The following is a 17,644-nucleotide window of genomic DNA, read 5'->3' as shown; positions in this document are numbered from 1 at the left end:
GAGACGTGTTGAGTAAGAGGTTGCTGCAGCCAAGATCAAAGAGGTTTTTGCCTGCTTTCTCTTTGAGGATTTTGATGGCTTCCTGTCTTACATTGAGGTCTTTCATCCATTTTGAGTTTATTTTTGTGTATGGTGTAAGAAAGTGGTCCAGGTTCATTTTTCTGCATGTCGCTGTCCAGTTTTCCCAGCACCACTTGCTGAAGAGAATGTCTTTATTCCATTGGATATTCCATTGGCCATATGTTTGTGGGTCCATTTCTGGGTTCTCTATTCTGTTCCATTGATCTAAGTGTCTGTTTTAGTGCCAGTACCATACATCTTGATGATTACAGCTTTGTAATAGAGCTTGAAGTCTGGGATTGTGATGCCTACTGCTTTGGTCTTCTTTTTCAAGATTGCTTTGGCTATTCAGGCTCTTTTCTGGTTCCATATAAATTTTAAGAATGTTTATTCTAGCTCTGTGAATAATGCTGTTGTTATTTTGATAGGTATTGCATTGATACAATGCATTGCATTGTAGATTGCTTTGGGTAGTATTGACATTTTAACAATATTTGTTCTTCCTATCCAGGACCATGGAATCTTTTCCCATTTTTTTTGTGTCTTCTTCAATTTCTTTCATAAGTCTTCTATAGTTTTCATTGTATAGATTTTTCACCTCTTTGGTAAGATTTATTCCTATGGTTTTTGGTGCAATTGTAAATGGGATCGATTCCTTGATTTCTCTTTCTCTTGCTTAATTGTTGGTGTATAGGAATGCAACTGATTTCCGTGCATTGATTTTATATCCTTCCACTTTGCTGAATTCATGGATCAGTTTCAGCAGTTTTTTGATGGAATCTTTTGGGTTTTCCATATAGAATATCGTGTCATCTGTGAAAAGTCAAAGTTTGACCTCTTTCTGTCTGATTTGGATGCCTTTTATTTCTTTGTGCTGTCTGATTGCTGAAGCTAAAACTTCCAATATTATGTTGAATAACAGTGGTGAAAGTGGACACCCCTGTCTTGTCCCTGACCTGAAGGGGAAAGCTCTCAGCTTTTCCCCATTGAGGATGATAGTAGTGTCAGGTTTCTTATATGGGTTTTATGATGTTTAGGTATGTTCCTTCTATCTCTACCTTTCTTGAGGGGTTTTATCAAGAAATGATGCTGTATTTTGTCAAATGCTTTCTCTGCATGTATTGAGAAGAACATGTTTCTTGTCTTTTCCTTATTGATGTGATGAATCACATTGATTTTTTTTTGTGGGTATTGAACCAGTCCTGCATCCCACGGATAAATCCCATTTTCTCGTGTTGAATAATTCCTTTAGTGTAATGTTACATTCAGTTGGCTAATACCTTGTTGAGGATTTTTGCATCCATGTTCATAAGGGAAATTGGTCTATAGTTCTCCTTTCACTGGAGTCTTTGCCTGGTATGGAATCAGGGTAATGCTGGCTTCATAGAAAGAGTTTGGAAGTTTTCCTTCCATTTCTATTTTTTGGAACAGCTTCAAGAGAATAGGTGTTAACTCTTCCTTAAATGTTTGGTAGAATTCCCCTAAAGCCATCTGGCCCTGGACTCTTGTTTTTTTGGCAGAGTTTTGATTACTAATTCGATTTCCTTACTGATTATGGGTCTGTTCAAATTTTCTATTTCTTCCTGGTTCAGTTTTGGTGTGTATATGTTTCTAGGAATTTGTCCATTTCTTCCATATTGCCCATTTTATTGGTCTATAATTGCTCATAATATTCTGTTATTATTGTTTTTATTTCTGCTGTGTTGGTTGTGATCTCTCCTCTTTCATTCTTGATTTTATTTATTTGGGTCCTTTCCTTTTTCTTTTTGATCAAACTGGCTAGTGGTTTATCAATTTTGTTAATTCTTTCAAAGAACCAGCTTCTGGCTTCATTGATCTGTTATACTGTTTGTTTTGTTTTTGTTTTTGGTTTTGGTTTTGGTTTTGACAACATTGATTTCTCCTCTAATCTTTATTTCCTGTCTTCCACTGTTTTGGGTTTTATTTGCCATTCTTTTTCCAGCCCTTTAAGGTGTAAGGTTAGATTGTGTACCTGAGACCTTTCTTCTTTCTTTAGGAGGCCTGGATTGCTATATACTTTCCTTTTATGACCACCTTTGCTGTGTCCCAAAGGTTTTGGACTGTGGTGTTATCATTTTCACTGGTTTCCATGCATTTTTTTTAAATTTCCTCTTTAACATCTTAGTTAGCCCATTCATTCTTTAGTAGAATGTTCTTTAGTCTGCAAGTATTTGTTATCATTCCAAAGTTTTTCTTGTGGATTATTTCTCGTTTCATACCATTGTGGTCTGAAAATATGCATGGTATGATCTCAATCTTTTTGTACTTGTTGAGGGCTGATTTATGTCTCAGTATGTGATCTATTCTGGAGAACATTCTGTGCACACTGGGGAAGAATGTGTATATCGCTGCTTTAGGATGAAATGTTCTGAATTATCTGTTAAGTCCATCAGATCTAGTGTGTCATTCAAAGCCTTTGTTTCCTTGTTGATTTTCTGTTTAGTTGATCTGTCCATCACTGTGGGTGGGGTGTTGAAGTCCCCTACTATTATGTTATTGTTATAAATGAGTTTCTTTATGTTTGTGATTAATTGATTTATATATTTGGGTGCTCTCACATTTGGAGCATAAATGTTTACAATTGTTAGGTCTTCTTAGTTGATAGATCCCTTAATTATGACATAATGTCCTTCTTCATATCCCGTTACAGTCTTTTTTTTCAAAGTCTAGATTGTCTGGTATAAGTATGGCTACTCCGGCTTTCTTTTGGTGACCATTAACATGATAGGTTGTTCTTCATCCCCTTACTTTCAATCTGAAGGTACCTTTAGGTCTAAAGTGGGTCTTTTGTAAACAGCATATAGGTGGATCTTGTTTTCTTAGCCATTCTGTTACCTTATGTATTTTGATTGAAGCATTTAGTTAATTGATGTTTAGAGTGAGTACTAAAAGTTATGAGTGTATTGCCATTATATTTGTTGTAGAGTTGGAGTTTCCAGTGGTGTTCTCTGGCCCTTTCTAGTCTTCACTGCTTTTGGTCTTTCTTTTTTTCTTTCTTTCTTTCTTTCTTTCTTTCTTTCTTTCTTTCTTCTTTCTTTCTGTTTTCTCCCCTCAGAGAGTCCCCCTTAAAACTTCTCGCAGGGCTGGTTTAGTGATCACAACTCCTTTAATTTATGTTTGTCTGGGAGACTTTTTATCTCTCCTTCTATTTTGAATTCTTTATCCTTGCTGGATAAAGAATTCTTGGCTGCATATTTTTCTGATTCAGCTGGTTGAATGTATCCTGCCACTCCTTTCTGGCCTGCCAAGTTTCTGTGGATAAGTCTACTGCAAACCAGATCTGTCTTCTCTTGTAGGTTAAGGACTTTTTTCCCTTGTTACTTTCATTATTCTTTCCTTACCTGAATATTTTGTGAATTTGACTATGATATGCCTTGTTGATGGTCGGTTTTTGTTGAATCTAATGGGAGTTCTCTGTGCTTCCTGGATTTTGATGTCTGTGTCTTTCCCCAGGTTAAGGATGTTTTCTGCTATGATTTGCTCACATAGCCCTTCTACCCCCTTTTCTCTGTCTTCATCTTCTGGGACCCCTATGATTCTGATGTTCCTTTTTAATGAGTCACTGATTTCTCTCATTGTTAAATTGTGCTCTTTTGTCTTAGTATCCCTTTTTTCTGCTTCATTATTCTCCATAAGTTTGTCCTCTCTATAACTGATTGACTACTCTGCCTCATCCATCCTTGCCACCGTGGCAATCATTTGAGATTGCAGCTCAGTTATAGCATTTTTATTTCATCCTGATTAGTTTTTACTTCTTTTATCTCTGCAGATAGGGATTCTAATCTATTTTCCACTCCAGCTAGTATTCTTACTTATTATTGTGATTCTCAATTCTGGTTCAGACATCTTGCTTATGTCTGTGTTGATTAAGTCCCTGGCTGTCATTTCTTTCTGCTCTTTGTTTTTGTGTGAATTCCTTCATTTCTTCATTTTGAAAGAAGAAAAGGGATTAATGAGGCAAAAACAATTTAATTTAAAAAATTAAAAACAACACACACACACACACACACAAATCTAATAAGTGTTGCTAGATTCTAGGTGTGTTTTGGTGTGGTTGTTGAAAGGAGCTTGATAGATTAGAGAATAAAGGGAAAGATAAGAAAAGAAAAAAAGGAAAACTTGAAAATTTGAAAAAAAATGAATACAATGTTAGAATAAAATGAAATGATGGAAGTGATGTAGAATTTGAAAAAAATCACAAAAAGGTAAAAAATGTAGTAGAAAAATTAATGAAAAATATTTTTAACAAAAAATGAAAATAAAAATAAATTTTTTCTCTTTCTGTATTCAAGAAAAAGAAAATAAATGAAAAAGAAAAAAATTGAATAGTTGAACCAGCGAATAGAGTGAAATATGATTGAAATTACATCATTTTCCCTTAGACGTCAAACTATGAAGCACTTTATAGTCCATAACCTAAGCAGGTGGAGAGATTTGTGGTGTTCCTGAAGAGTGAGATTGACCCAGTTGTGCAAGGCTGATTGTAGCGTCTCCATTATCCACTAAATGGTGCTGCTTAGCTTACTGGAGTGGAATGTTGTGGCGCTTGTGGGTGTGTATGTGCGTGTGCAGGAGGGGTCACCCAGCTACCCAGTCTCTAGTATTGGAACTCTGTTCTCCCCAATCAACAATTGTGTATGCCACCTTTGTATCCAGCGTCCATCCACTCACTTTTACACTGTCTGTGACCAAGCTATCTGGTTGTCAGGCGGCACCTCCCTCCTGAGTTTTATCTCAGATGGGACCATGTTTCACAAACCCTCACTCTGAGAGACTGGAGCTTTGACCCACTCAGACCTTCTGGGCCAGGGTCTCACCAAGCAATGGCTGGGTGCCTGCTGCACTCAGGAACATTTGCGGAACCATGCTGCTGCCGATGCCCAGAGACTGCAGATGGGTGCCAGCCCCCCCTCAAAAGAGTTCACACGATTATGTAGCAACAGCACTTCAGGGATTATGGTAAGTCACAACATACATCTGGCACCAGCCTTCCCCCTTAACGTCCTTGTTCCAGCACCAGAAAATGTGGTTATTCTCTGGGGTCTGCTGGGACCTTAGGCTGCGGGGTGGCTACACAGCCTCTACCAAACGTCCTCCCAGCAAGAGAACTGCCTCTCCTTGTGTGGCCTGAGGATCCCTAGACCTCACTCTCTGCTCTTGGGGATTTTCCCTTTCCAACAGAGCACCACCAGTTATTGAGCTGTGGAGTTTCAGATTCGGTGCTCCCCCTGTTTACAGAGTCTTAACAGAATTTAAACCTTCTCCTTTCTCCTTTCTCCCTTTTTGTTTCGTCCTTGTGGCTATTTCCACTTTTCCCTGTCTTTCCAGTTGCTCTTGGGGGGGGGGGGGTGTTTTCCTGTACTCTCCCACTGTCTCTATCCTCTCTCTGCAAGCAAAAACAGCTCCCTGCCTTCCACAGCTTCTCTCTCCCCCAGTTCACCTCTTTGTCCTGCATACCTGCTGAGTTCTGTCGTTCAGGTTGTGCAGATTGTTGTGTTAGTCCTCAATAAGTTTTCTAAGTGTGTAGGATGGTTTAGTGTTGATCTGCTGTATTTCATGGATGTGAGATGCAAAAAAAAAAAAAAAAAAAAAAAAAAACCTCAGCTTATCTTTGATGCCAGTTGCTCCTCACCCAAGAGTCTCCTGCATGGAAACATTTCTCAGGAGAGATTCTTCTGTTTAGAGACCCCACTTCCCTGAAATTGTCCTAGTGCTGCTGAGTTTGGTGAGCTTGGTTTCTTCTTAGGAAAACAATTGTCTGGGAGGAGGGTGATAAGGGTGAGCTACAGAAAGTTAACATTTCTTTTGCATGCAGAAAGATGGTCAGGAGGAAAGATGTAGTTTCAAAATAATTAGAGGTAACTTTGATGAAGCATAAAGGCTTATTACTGTACCTGACAGCTTTTTGGTAATCATGCTGTTTCTTTTTGTCTTGGATGCTCCTTGTCCCTTTGCTTTCAAGGCTGGACCGCTTCCATCCTCCCACTACATTTTTCTACGACTAATCTGTCCCTATATCAAACATAAGCTGAGATGGGGTATTTCATTTAAGAAAAAACTCCCAGGGCATTTGACTTCTGTTTTATATTAGTCCAGTCTCTTGAACTTCTTTGTTTAACTCTCCTGTTCCCCTCTAGTGGCATCCCCATCTCCTTTGCTTACATTCAACCCCTATTCTTGCAGGCTGGTACTTATGTTCCAACCTTTCCTCATCCTCTATGTTCAGCCAAACTCCATCAATGTATGTCCAGTTACACCTCCACCTCTTCCAGGAAACTCTCCATGATCCCTTCAACCCCAAATGTTTCTTCCTCACTCTGATTTTTTGTAACACTTTGATTTTTTCATCAGATATCAAATTGTGCAGGTAAAACTCTGTCATATTATTTCCTTTATTTATAAGTAAATGTTTTATGTTTTTGCTCAACTACAAACTCTTAGCAGGTGAAGACTATGTATCTCCCTTCTTGTGTAACCTACACAGCACCTAGCACAATGCTAGGCATGTAGCTTTGTGCATGTTTGTTGACTCAATAACTAACTTATTCGTTAGTATGCTATCTGTCCATTTTTCTAAAAAATCTATGTGTATATGAAGTAGTGCTTCAATTTCTTAGACTGTGTTTGGTATAAAAATCAATTTGTGAAACTGTGTGAACTGTACATGGATGAAAACATCAATGGGCAACAATTTATACATTTCCTCATTCTTGGGCTTACCTGCTTTTATGGTAAAACCTAAATATTTGGATTTTTTTGACAGACATTTAAAAAAATATTTGTAGTATTTACTTATTATTTTTAAAACATAATTTATTGTCAGATTGGTTCCATACAACACCCAGGGCTCATCCCAACAAGTGCCCTCCTCAGTGCCCATCGCCCACTATTCCCTCTCTCCCAACCCCTGAAGACCCTCAGTTTGTTCTCAGTATCCAAGAGTCTCTTATGGTTTGCCTCCCTCCCTCTCTGTTTATAACTATTTTTTCCCCTTCCCTTCCCCCATGGTCTACTGTTCAGTTTCTTAAGATCCATATATGAGTAAAAACATATGGTATCTGTCTTTCTCTGACTGACTCATTTCACTTAGCATACTACCCTCCAGTTCCATCCATGTTACTACAAATGGCATGATTTCATTCTTTCTCATTGCCAAGTAGTATTCCATTGAATATATAAACCACAATTTCTTTATCCATTCATCAGTTGATGGACATTTAGGCTCTTTCCATAATTTGGCTATTGTTGAAAGTGCTGCTATAAACATTGGGGTACAAGTGCCCCTATGCATCAGCACTCCTGTATCCCTTGGGTAAATTCCTAGCAGTGCTATTGCTGGGTCATAGGGTAGATCTATTTTTAATTTTTTGAGGAACCTCCACACTGTTTTTCAGAGAAGCTGCACCAATTTGCATTCCCACCAACAGTGCAAGAGGGTTCCTGTTTCCCCACATCCTCGTCAGCATCTATAGTCTCCTAATTTGTTCCTTTTAGCCACTCTGACCAGCATGAAGTGGTATCTCAGTGTGGTTTTGATTTGTATTTCCCTGATGAGGAGTGATGTTGAGCCTCTTTTCATGTGTCTGTTTGCCATCTGGATGTCTTCTTTAGAAAAGTTGACAGACATTATTTAAGGGAAAATGAAACTGTCCACAAATATAGCTTTTAAGATGCTTGTAGGCAAAAACAGAGTGATTGGAGAGTAATGGGGGAAATGCAAAGTACATCTATGTCTGGATTGAGAACCTCTGAGCAACAGAGGAAGAATCCTATGCCAGCACCTAGTGGCTTTAAAAAGTTTGTTCTGCCAATCTTCTATTTGCCTTCACATGGAGACCTTTGTGAGTATTTTGAGTTGTTCTGAACTTCAGGAAGTGACTGCCCAGCATCTATTTATGAGATGGCCCTGACTGGGAAATGCTTGGAGGACCTACCTCTTAGTGCTACAAATGCATAGGTTACTTACAAATCATTTTAATCACACAAATTGTAACCACGAAGAATCATCTCCTGTATTGTGTTCTATAGAAGGATAAGCCTCAAGTGAATTACAGGTAATCAAACCTACAAGAGAAAGAATGTATCTTAAAAGCTTAATTAAATATGGAATGGGGTGAGAATCTGCCTTCTTTTGCTGTTAGTTTAATTCCAGAAAATAAAAAATGAGGTGGTAGTGTTCTACTGAAAGTGAACGGGGTTTTTTTTATGAATATAATTTATTGTCAAATTGGCTTACATACGACACTCAGTGCTCATCCCCACAAGTGCCCTCCTTAATGCCGATAACCCATTTTTCCTCTCCCCCACCCCTCATTCGCCCTTTGTTCTCTGTATTTAAGAGTCTCTTGTGGTTTGCCTCTCTCTCTCTCTCTGTTTGTAACAATTTATCCCTTCCATTCCCCCATGGTCTTCTGTTCAGTTTCTCAAGATCTACATATGAGTGAAAAACATATGATATCTGTCCTTCTCTGACTGACTTATTTTACTCAGCAAAATACCTTCTAGTTCCATCCATGTAGCTGCAAATGGCATGATTTCATTATTTATCATTGCCAAGTAGTATTCCATTGAATATATAAACAACAATTTCTTTATCCATTCATCAGTTGATGGACATTTAGGCTCTTTCCATAATTTGGCTATTGTTGAAAGCACTGCTATAAACATTGGGGTACACATGCCCTTATACATCAGCACTCCTGTATCCCTTGGCTAAATTCCTAGTAGTGCTATTTCTGGGTCAAAGTGTAGTTCTATTTTTAATTTTTTGAGAAACTCCACACTGTTTTCCAGAGTGGTTGCACCAGTTTGCTTTCCCACCAATAGTGCAAGAGGGTTCCTGTTTCTCCACATCCTCATCAGCATCTGTAGTTTCCTGATTTGTTCATTTTAGCCACTTTCACTGGTGTGAGGTGGTATCTTACTGTGGTTTTGATTTGTATTTCCCTGGTGATAAGTGACATTGATGTCATTTTATCTGATGTCATTTGCAAATATCTTTTACCATTCTGTCAGTTGCATTTTAGTTTTGTTGATTGTTTCCTTTGTAGTGCAGAAGCTTTTTATCTTGATGAGGTCCCAATAGTCCATTTTTGCTTTCATTCCTTGAAAGTGAATGGTTTGGTACCAAACGTAATTTAACACTGATCATTATGATTTCTTACTGAGACCACATTTTAAGGAGGAGAAAGTACTTTCACATCAATTATATAATTTATATCTGCCTGTTACTTTTACGACAGAGCTACTGGGAAATTTTTATTCCAATTATTGTTCACTATAAAAGCAATATATTTGCATACTACAAAATGTACAAAATAGGGAAAGGGGAAAATAAAGTAATTTTCATTATTTTCATTTAGTCTTTAAAACATTATTCTTTCTTATTATATTGTAATCAGTTTGACTCTTGCTTTCTTAAGCTAACATCGTCACCTAAGCATTTGCTTATGTTTTTCGTTTCTGTCTTTTAAATTTTATTTTTTTATTTTTTAAAATTTACATCCAAATTAATTAGCATATAGTGAAACAATGATTTCAGGAGTAGATTCCTTAATGCCCCTTACCAATGTAGCCCATCCCCCTCCCACAACCCTCAGTTTGTTCTCCATATTTATGAGTCTCTTCTGTTTTTCCCCCTCCCTGTTTTTATATTATTTTTGTTTCCCCCCCTTATATTCATCTGTTTTGTCTCTTAAAGTCCTCATATGAGTGAAGTCAGATGATTTTTGTCTTTCTCTGAATGATTAACTTCACTTGGCATAATACCCTCCAGTTCCATCCACGTAGTTGCAAATGTCAAGATTTCATTCTTTTTGATTGCCGAGTAATACTCCATTATATATATAATGTGAGATATATATATATATATATATATATATATATATATATCACATCTTATTTATCCATTCATCCACCGATGGAAATTTGGGGTCTTTCCATACTTTGGCTATTGTTGATAGTGCTTCCATAAATGAAGGTGCATGTGTCCCTTCGAAACAACACACCTGTATCCCATGGATAAATGTCTAGTAGTGCAATTGCTGGGCTGTAGGGTAGTTCTATTTCTAGTTTTTTGAGGAACCTCCATACTGTTTTCCAGAGTGGCTGCACCAGCTTGCATTGCCACCAACAGTGCAAAAGAGATCCTCTTTCTCCGCATCCTAGCCAACATTTGTTGTTGCCTGAGTTGTTAATGTTAGCCATTTTGACAGGTGTAAGGTGGTATCTCATTGTGGTTTTGATTTGCATTTCACTGATGATGAGTGATGTTGAGCATTTTTTCATGTGTCGGTTGGCCATCTGGATGTCTTCCTTGGAGAAGTGTCTATTCATGTCTTTTGCCCATTTCTTCACTGGATTATTTGTTTTTTGGGTGATGAGTTTGATACGTTCTTTATAGATTTTGGATACTAACCCTTTATCTGATATGTCATTTGTAAATATCTTCTCCCATTCTGTCGGTTGCCCTTTAGTTTTGCTGATTGTTTCCTTCTCTGTGCAGAAGGTTTTATTTTAATGAGGTCCCAGTAGTTCATTTTTGATTTTGTTTCCCTTGCCTCTGGAGACGTGTTGAGACAGAAGTTTCTGTGGCCAGGATCAAAGAGGTTTTTGCCTGCTTTCTCCTTGAGGAGTTTCATGGTTTTGTGTCTTACATTGAGGTCTTTCATCCATTTTGAGTTTATTTTTGTGTGTGGTGTAAGAAAGTGGTCCAGGTTCATTCTTCTGCATGTCGTTGTCCAGTTTTCCCAGCACCACTTGCTGAAGTGACTGCCTTTATTCCATTGGATATTCTTTCCTGCTTTATCAAAGATTAGTTGGCCATACGTTTGTGGGTCCATTTCTGGGTTCTCTATTCTGTTCCATTGATCTGAGTGTCTGTTCTTGTGCCAGTACGTACATACTGTCTTGATGATTACAGCTTTGTAATAGAGCTTGAAGTCTGGGATTGTGATGTCTCCTGCTTTGGTTTTCTTTTTCAAGCTTGCTTTGGCTATTTGGGGCCTTTTCTGGTTCTATAAAAATTTTAGGATTATTTGTTCTGGCTCTGTGAAGAATGCTGGTGTTATTTTTATAGGGGTTGCATTTAATATGTAGATTGCTTTGGGTAGTATTGACATTTTAACATTTTTTTCTTCCTATCCAGGAGCATGGAATCTTTCCCCCTTTTTGTGTATCTTCTTCAATTTCTTTCATAAGCTTTCTATAGTTTTCAGTGTATATAATTTCCACCTCTTTGGTTCGATTTATTCCTAGGTATTTTATGGTTTTTTGTGCAACTGTAAATGGGATCAATTCCTTGATTTCTCTTTCTGTGGCTTCATTGTTGGTGTATAGGAATGTAACCAATTTATTTGCATTGATTTTATATCCTGGGCCTTTGCTGAATTCATGAATCAATTCTAGAAGTTTTTTGGTGGAATATTTTAGGTTTTCCACATAGAGTACAATGTCATCTACGAAGAGTGGAAGTTTGACCTCCTCCCAGCCAATTTGGAAGCCTTTTGTTTCTTTGTGTTGTCTGATTGCACAGGCTAAGACTTCCAATACTATGTTGAATAACAGTGGTGAGAGTGGACATCATGTCTTGTACCTGACCTTAGGGGGAAAGTTCTCAGTTTTTCCCCATTGAGGATGATATCAGTGTTGGGTCATTCATATATGGCTTTTATGATCTTGAGGTATTCTCCTTCTATCCTTACTTTCTTGAGGGTTTTTATCAAGAAACGATGCTGCATTTTGTCAAATGCTTTCTCTGCATCTATTGAGAGGATCACATGGTTCTTGTCCTTTCTTTTATTGATGTGATGAATCATGCTAATTGTTTTGCGGATATTGAGCCAGCCCTGCATCCCAGGTAAAAATCCCACTTGATTGTGGTGAATAATTTTTTTAATGTATTGTTGGATCTGGTTGGCTAATATCTTGTTGAGGATTTTTGCATCAATGTTCGTCAGGGAGATCGGTCTATAGTTCTCCGTTTTTTTAGTGGGGTCTCTGGTTTTGGAATCAAGGTAATGCTGGCTTTATAGAAAGAGTTTGGAAGTTTTCCTTCCATTTCTATTTTTTGTAAAAGCTTCAAGAGAATAGGTGTTAACTGTTCCTTAAATGTTTGTTAGAATTCCCCTGGAAAGCCATCTGGCCCTGGACTCTTGTTTTTTGGCAGATTTTGATTACTAATTCTATTTCCTTACCGGTTATGGGTCTGTTAAAATTTTCTATTTCTACCTGTTTCAGTTTGGGTAGGGTATATGTTTCTAGGAATTTGTCCATTTCTTCCAGATTGCCCATTTTAGTGGCATATAATTGCTCATAATATTTTCTTATTATTGTTTTCATTTCTGTTGTGTTGGTTGTGATCTCTCTTCTTTTCTTCTGGATTTTATTTATTTGGGTCCTTTCCTTTTTCTTTTTGATCAAACTGGCTAGTGGCTTATCAATTTTGTTATTTCTTTCAAAGAACCAGCTTCTGGTTTCATTGATCTGTTCTACTGTGGTTTTTTTTTTTTTGTTTGTTTTTTTTTTTTTTTTTGGTTTTGATAGCATTAATTTCTGCTCTATTCTTTATTATTTCCTGTCTTCTGCTGCTTTTAGGTTTTATTTGCTGTTCTTTTTCCAACCCCTTAAGGTGTAAGTTTAGGTTGTGTATCTGAGATCTTTCTTCCTTCTTTAGGAAGGCCTGGATTGCTATATACTTTCCTCTTATGACCATCTTTGCTGCATCCCAGAGGTTTTGGGTTGTGGTGTTATCATTTTCATTGGCTTCCATATACTTTTTAATTTCCTCTTTAACTTCTTGTTTAGCCCATTTATTCTTCAGTAGGATGTTCTTCACTTTCCAAGTATTTGTTACCTTTCCAAATTTTTTCTTGTGGTTGATTTCAAGTTTTCTAGCATTGTGAAAATATGCATGGCATGATCTCAGTCTTTTTGTACTTATTTAGGGCTGACTTGTGTCCCAGTATATGGTCTATTCTGGAGAACGCTCCATGTGCACTGGAGAAGAATGTATATTCTGCTGGTTTAGAATGAAATGTTCTGAATATATCTGTTGAGTCCATCTGGTCCAGTGTGTCATTCAAAGCCATTGTTCCCTTGTTGATTTTTTTGATTAAATGATCTGTCCATTGCTGTGAGTGGGGTGTTAAAGTCTCCTACTATTATGGTATTACTATTGATGAGTTTCCTTACGTTTGTAATTAATTGATTTATATATTTGGGTGCTCCCACATTTATCCCATAAATGTTTATAATTGTTAGGTCTTCTTGGTGGATAGACCCCTTGATATGATATAATGCCCTTCTGCATCTCTTGATACAGTCTTTATTTTAAAGTCTAGATTGTCTGATATAAGTATGGCTACTCTGGCTTTCTTTTGTTGACCATTAGCATGATAGATGGTTCTCCATGCCCTTATTTTCAATCTGAAGGTGTCTTTAGGTCTAAAGTGGGTCTCTTGTAAACAGCGTATAGATGGATCTTGTTTTCTTATCCATTCTTTTACTCTATGTCTTTTGATTGGAGTATTGAGTTCATTGATGTTTAGAGTGAGTACTGAAAGATCTGAATTTATTGCCATTATGATGCTTGTAGAGTTGGATTTTCTGGTGATGTTCTCTGGTCCTTTCTAATCTTTGTTGCTTTTGTTATTTATGTATTTCTCTCTCTCTCTCTCTCTCTCTCTCTCTATATATATATATATATATACATATATATATATATATTCACCTTTTCTCCCCTCAGAGTCCCCCTTAAAATTTCTTGCAGGGATGGGTTAGTGGTCACAACTCCTTTAGTTTTTGTCTGGGAAAGTGTTTATCTCTCCTTCTATTTTGAATGACAGGCTTGCTGGATAAAGATTTCTTGGCTGCATATTTTTCTGATGCAACACATTTAATATATCCTGCCAGTCCTTTCTGGCCTGCCAAGTTTCTGTGGATAGGTCTGCTGCAAACTTGATCTGTTTTCCCTTGTAGGTTCTGAACTTTTTTTTTCCCTTGCTGTTTTTATGATTCTTTCCTGCCTATTTTGTAAATTTGACTATGATATGCCTTGTTGATGGTCGGTTTTTGTTGAATCTAATGGGGGTCCTCTATGCTTCCTGGATTTTGATGTCTGTGTCTTTCCCCAGGTCAGGAAAGTTTTCTGCTATGATTTGCTCACATAACCCTTCTACCCCTATTTCTCTCTCTTCCTCCTCTGGGACCCCTGTGATTCTGATGTTGTTCCTTTTTAATGAGTCACTGATTTCTCTAATTCTTAAATCATGCTCTTTTGCCTTAATCTCCCTCTTTTTTTCTGCTTCATTATTCTCTATAAGTTTGCTTCTATATCGCTGATTCTGTGTTCTGCCTCATTCATCCTTGCCGCCATGGCATCCATCCATGATGCAGCTCAGTTATAGCATTTTTTATTTCATTGTGACTAGTTTTTACTTCTTTCGTCTCTGCAGAAAGGGATTCTAATCTATTTTCAACTCCAGCTAGTATTCTTCTTATCGTGATTCTAAATTCTGGTTCAGACATCTTGCTTGTATTTGTGTTGGTTAAATCCCTGGCTGTCATTTCTTCATGCTCTTCCTTTTGGTGTGAATTCCTTTGTTTTGTCATTTTGAAAGGAGAATAGGAATTAATGTGGCAGAAAACTTAAAATTAAAAAAATTAAAATTAAAAAATTAAAAACACGCACATAAATATCAAATAAACAATGCTAGATCCTAGGTGTGTTTTGTTCTGGGTGTTGAAAGTGGTTTGACAGATTAGATTAAAAAAGGTGTGTGGGGCGGAAGGATATTGTTTGAGAATTTGAAAAAATGAATACACTGAAGTAGACTAAATTGAGATGATGGGAGTAAAATAGAATTTGAAAATATTTACACAAAAGTAAAGAATATAGTAGAAAAAATTTAAGGAAAATATTTTTAACAAAAATTAAAAATAAAAATAACCTTGTTCTCTTTCTGTATTCAAGAAAAATAAAAGAAACAAAAAAGAGAAAAAAGATATAAGAAAAAAAAGAAATCTTATGAAAATTTGAAAAAGTGAATACACTGTAGTATACTAAAATAAAATGATGGAAGTAAAATAGAATTTAAAAAATTCCATTAAAGCAAAAAATATAGTAAAAAGTTAAAGAAAATATTTTAATTGTAGTTGAAAGTAAAAATGAAGTTTTTCTCTTTCTGCATTCAAGAAAAAGAAAAGAAATGAAAAAGGGAAAAAGAAAAAGAAAAAAAGAAAATTGTTTGAAAATTTGAAAAGGTGAATACACTGAAGTAGACTAAAATAAAACGATGGAAGAATAAAACGATAGAATTTGAGAAAATTTATGCAAAAGTAGAAAATATAGTAGAAAAATATTTTTAATAAAAATTGAAAATAAAATGATTTTTTCTCTTTCTGTCTTCCAGAAAAAGAAGTGTAAAGGAGAAAAAAAAAAGGAAAGAAAATGGAATAGATGGACATGATAACAGATTGAAATAGAACTGAAATGACTTCGTTTACCCTAGAAGTCAGACTATGTAGCACTTTATAGTCCATATACTAAGTAGGCGGTGAGACTTGTGTTCTTGAAGAGCAAGGTTGGCCCAGTTGGGTGGAGCTCAGTGTAACGCCTCTTTTCTCCACTAAATGGCACTGCTAGTCTACTGGAGTGGAGTGTTGTGGCACTCTTAGGTGCATATGCGCATGTGTGGGAGCGGTGGAAATGGCATCACCCAGCTACCCAGTCTGTAGTATCAGAACTCTGTTCTCTCCAATCAGCAATTGCACACCCATCCTCTGTCTTCAGCTTTTGTCCACTCCCCGCTTTTTCACTGTCCTTGACCAGGCCCCAGGCAGTACCTCTCTCCTGAGTTTTGTCTCAGTTGTGGCTGTTTTCCCCGGCCCCTTACTTCTGAGGGACTGTGGCTTTGACCTGTTCTGCCTCTCTGTAGGAGGGTCTCAGCAAGCAATGGCCAAATGTCAGCTGCAGCCAGGAACACTTGCTGGACCCTGCTGCTGCCGTTGCCCCGAGACTGTGGCCAGGTGCCAGCCTGCCCCAGACAAAGTTGGCGAGATAGTGTAGCAGCTGCTTTTCAGGGATTATGGAAAATCACAACACACATCTGGCACCAGGCTTCACCCTTAATGACCTTGTTCCAGCACCAGCGAATGTGGCCTTTTTCTGGGGTCTGCTGGGACCAGATGGCTTCAACCGTCTCTACCAACTGTCCTTCCAGCACTGGAACTGCTTTTCCCCTTGTGGCCTGAGAACCTCTCAGACCCCACTCTGCTCCTGGGGATTTGCCCTTCCCACCAGAGTACCGCCAGGTATCAAGCTGCAGAGTTGCAGACTTTGTGCTCCCCTTCGTTACAGTCTTAATGGAATTTAAACCCTCACCTTTCTCCTTTCTCCCTTTTTGGTTTAGACCCTGTGACTGTGTCCAATTTTCCACTTTCTTTCCTGCTGCTTTTGGGAAGGGGTGCTTACCCATATTCTCCCCCCTGCCCCAGTCTCTGTCCTCTCTCCACCCACAAAAGCACCTCCCTCCCAGCACCTTCTTGCTTCCCAAGTTCACCTCTCTGTGCCACGTACCTGCTAACTTCTGTGGTTCAGGTTGTGCAGATTGTTGTGTTAATCCTCCAGTCATTTTTCTAGGTGTGCAGGATGGTTTAGTGTTGGTCTGGCTGTATTTCATGGATGTGAGACTCACAAACAACTTCCATGCTATTCTGCCATCTTGGCTCCTCTGCTCATGTTTTTCTATACTATCCATAGTCATAACTTTTGATGGATTTATCATATTTTACTCTACATTTTGTGCATTTCCAATTTTTCTGTTATTTCATTTATTTATTTTTTAAGTTTATTTATTTATTTTGAGCGAGAGAGAGAGAGGGAGGGGTGGCGAGAGAAAGAGCGAGCCCCAAGCAGGCTCTGCACTGTCAGCACAGAGCCTGACATGGAACCCAAACTCACAAACCTTATGAGATCATGACCTGAGCCAAAATCAAGAGTCAACATATAACTGACTGAGGCACCTAGGCACTCTACAGATTTTTCTGTTATTGTAAACAGTATCATGAAGAATATTTTAGTGCACATAATTTTTGGTATTTAAAAATTTTCCCCCAAGGCTAAATTCCTGGAAGTGGAATTACTCAGGCAAAAGGTATGAACATTTCTAGTGACTTTTGATTTTTTTTTAAGTTTATTTATTTTTGAGGCTGGGGTGGTGGTGGTTGGAGGGGCAGAGAGGGAGAGGGAGAGAGAATCCCAAGCAGGCTCCACACTGTTAGTGCAGAACCCGATGTGGGGTTTGAACTCATGAACTGTGAGATCATGACCTGAGCTGAAATCCAGAGTTGGATGCTTAACTGACTGAGCCACCAAGGAGCCACATGGCTTTTTATTTTTATTATCAAATTGTTTTTCAAAGGGTTGTCCAAGAAGCATACATACTGGTTTGTAGGTACCAATTCTCTACATGCTTATCAGAAGTATAAATGTGATTTTTAAAATTACTAATTTAATACATGAAAAATTATTTTTCATTTTTATTTTCATTTAAAGTCTTATTAC

Source organism: Panthera pardus, unplaced genomic scaffold, assembly GCF_024362965.1.
Source record: "Panthera pardus isolate Hobbes unplaced genomic scaffold, ASM2436296v1 HiC_scaffold_18, whole genome shotgun sequence".
NCBI classification, from domain to species: Eukaryota; Metazoa; Chordata; class Mammalia; order Carnivora; family Felidae; genus Panthera; species Panthera pardus.
The sequence above is the reverse complement of the archived record's forward strand: the minus strand, read 5'-3'. Positions refer to the sequence as shown.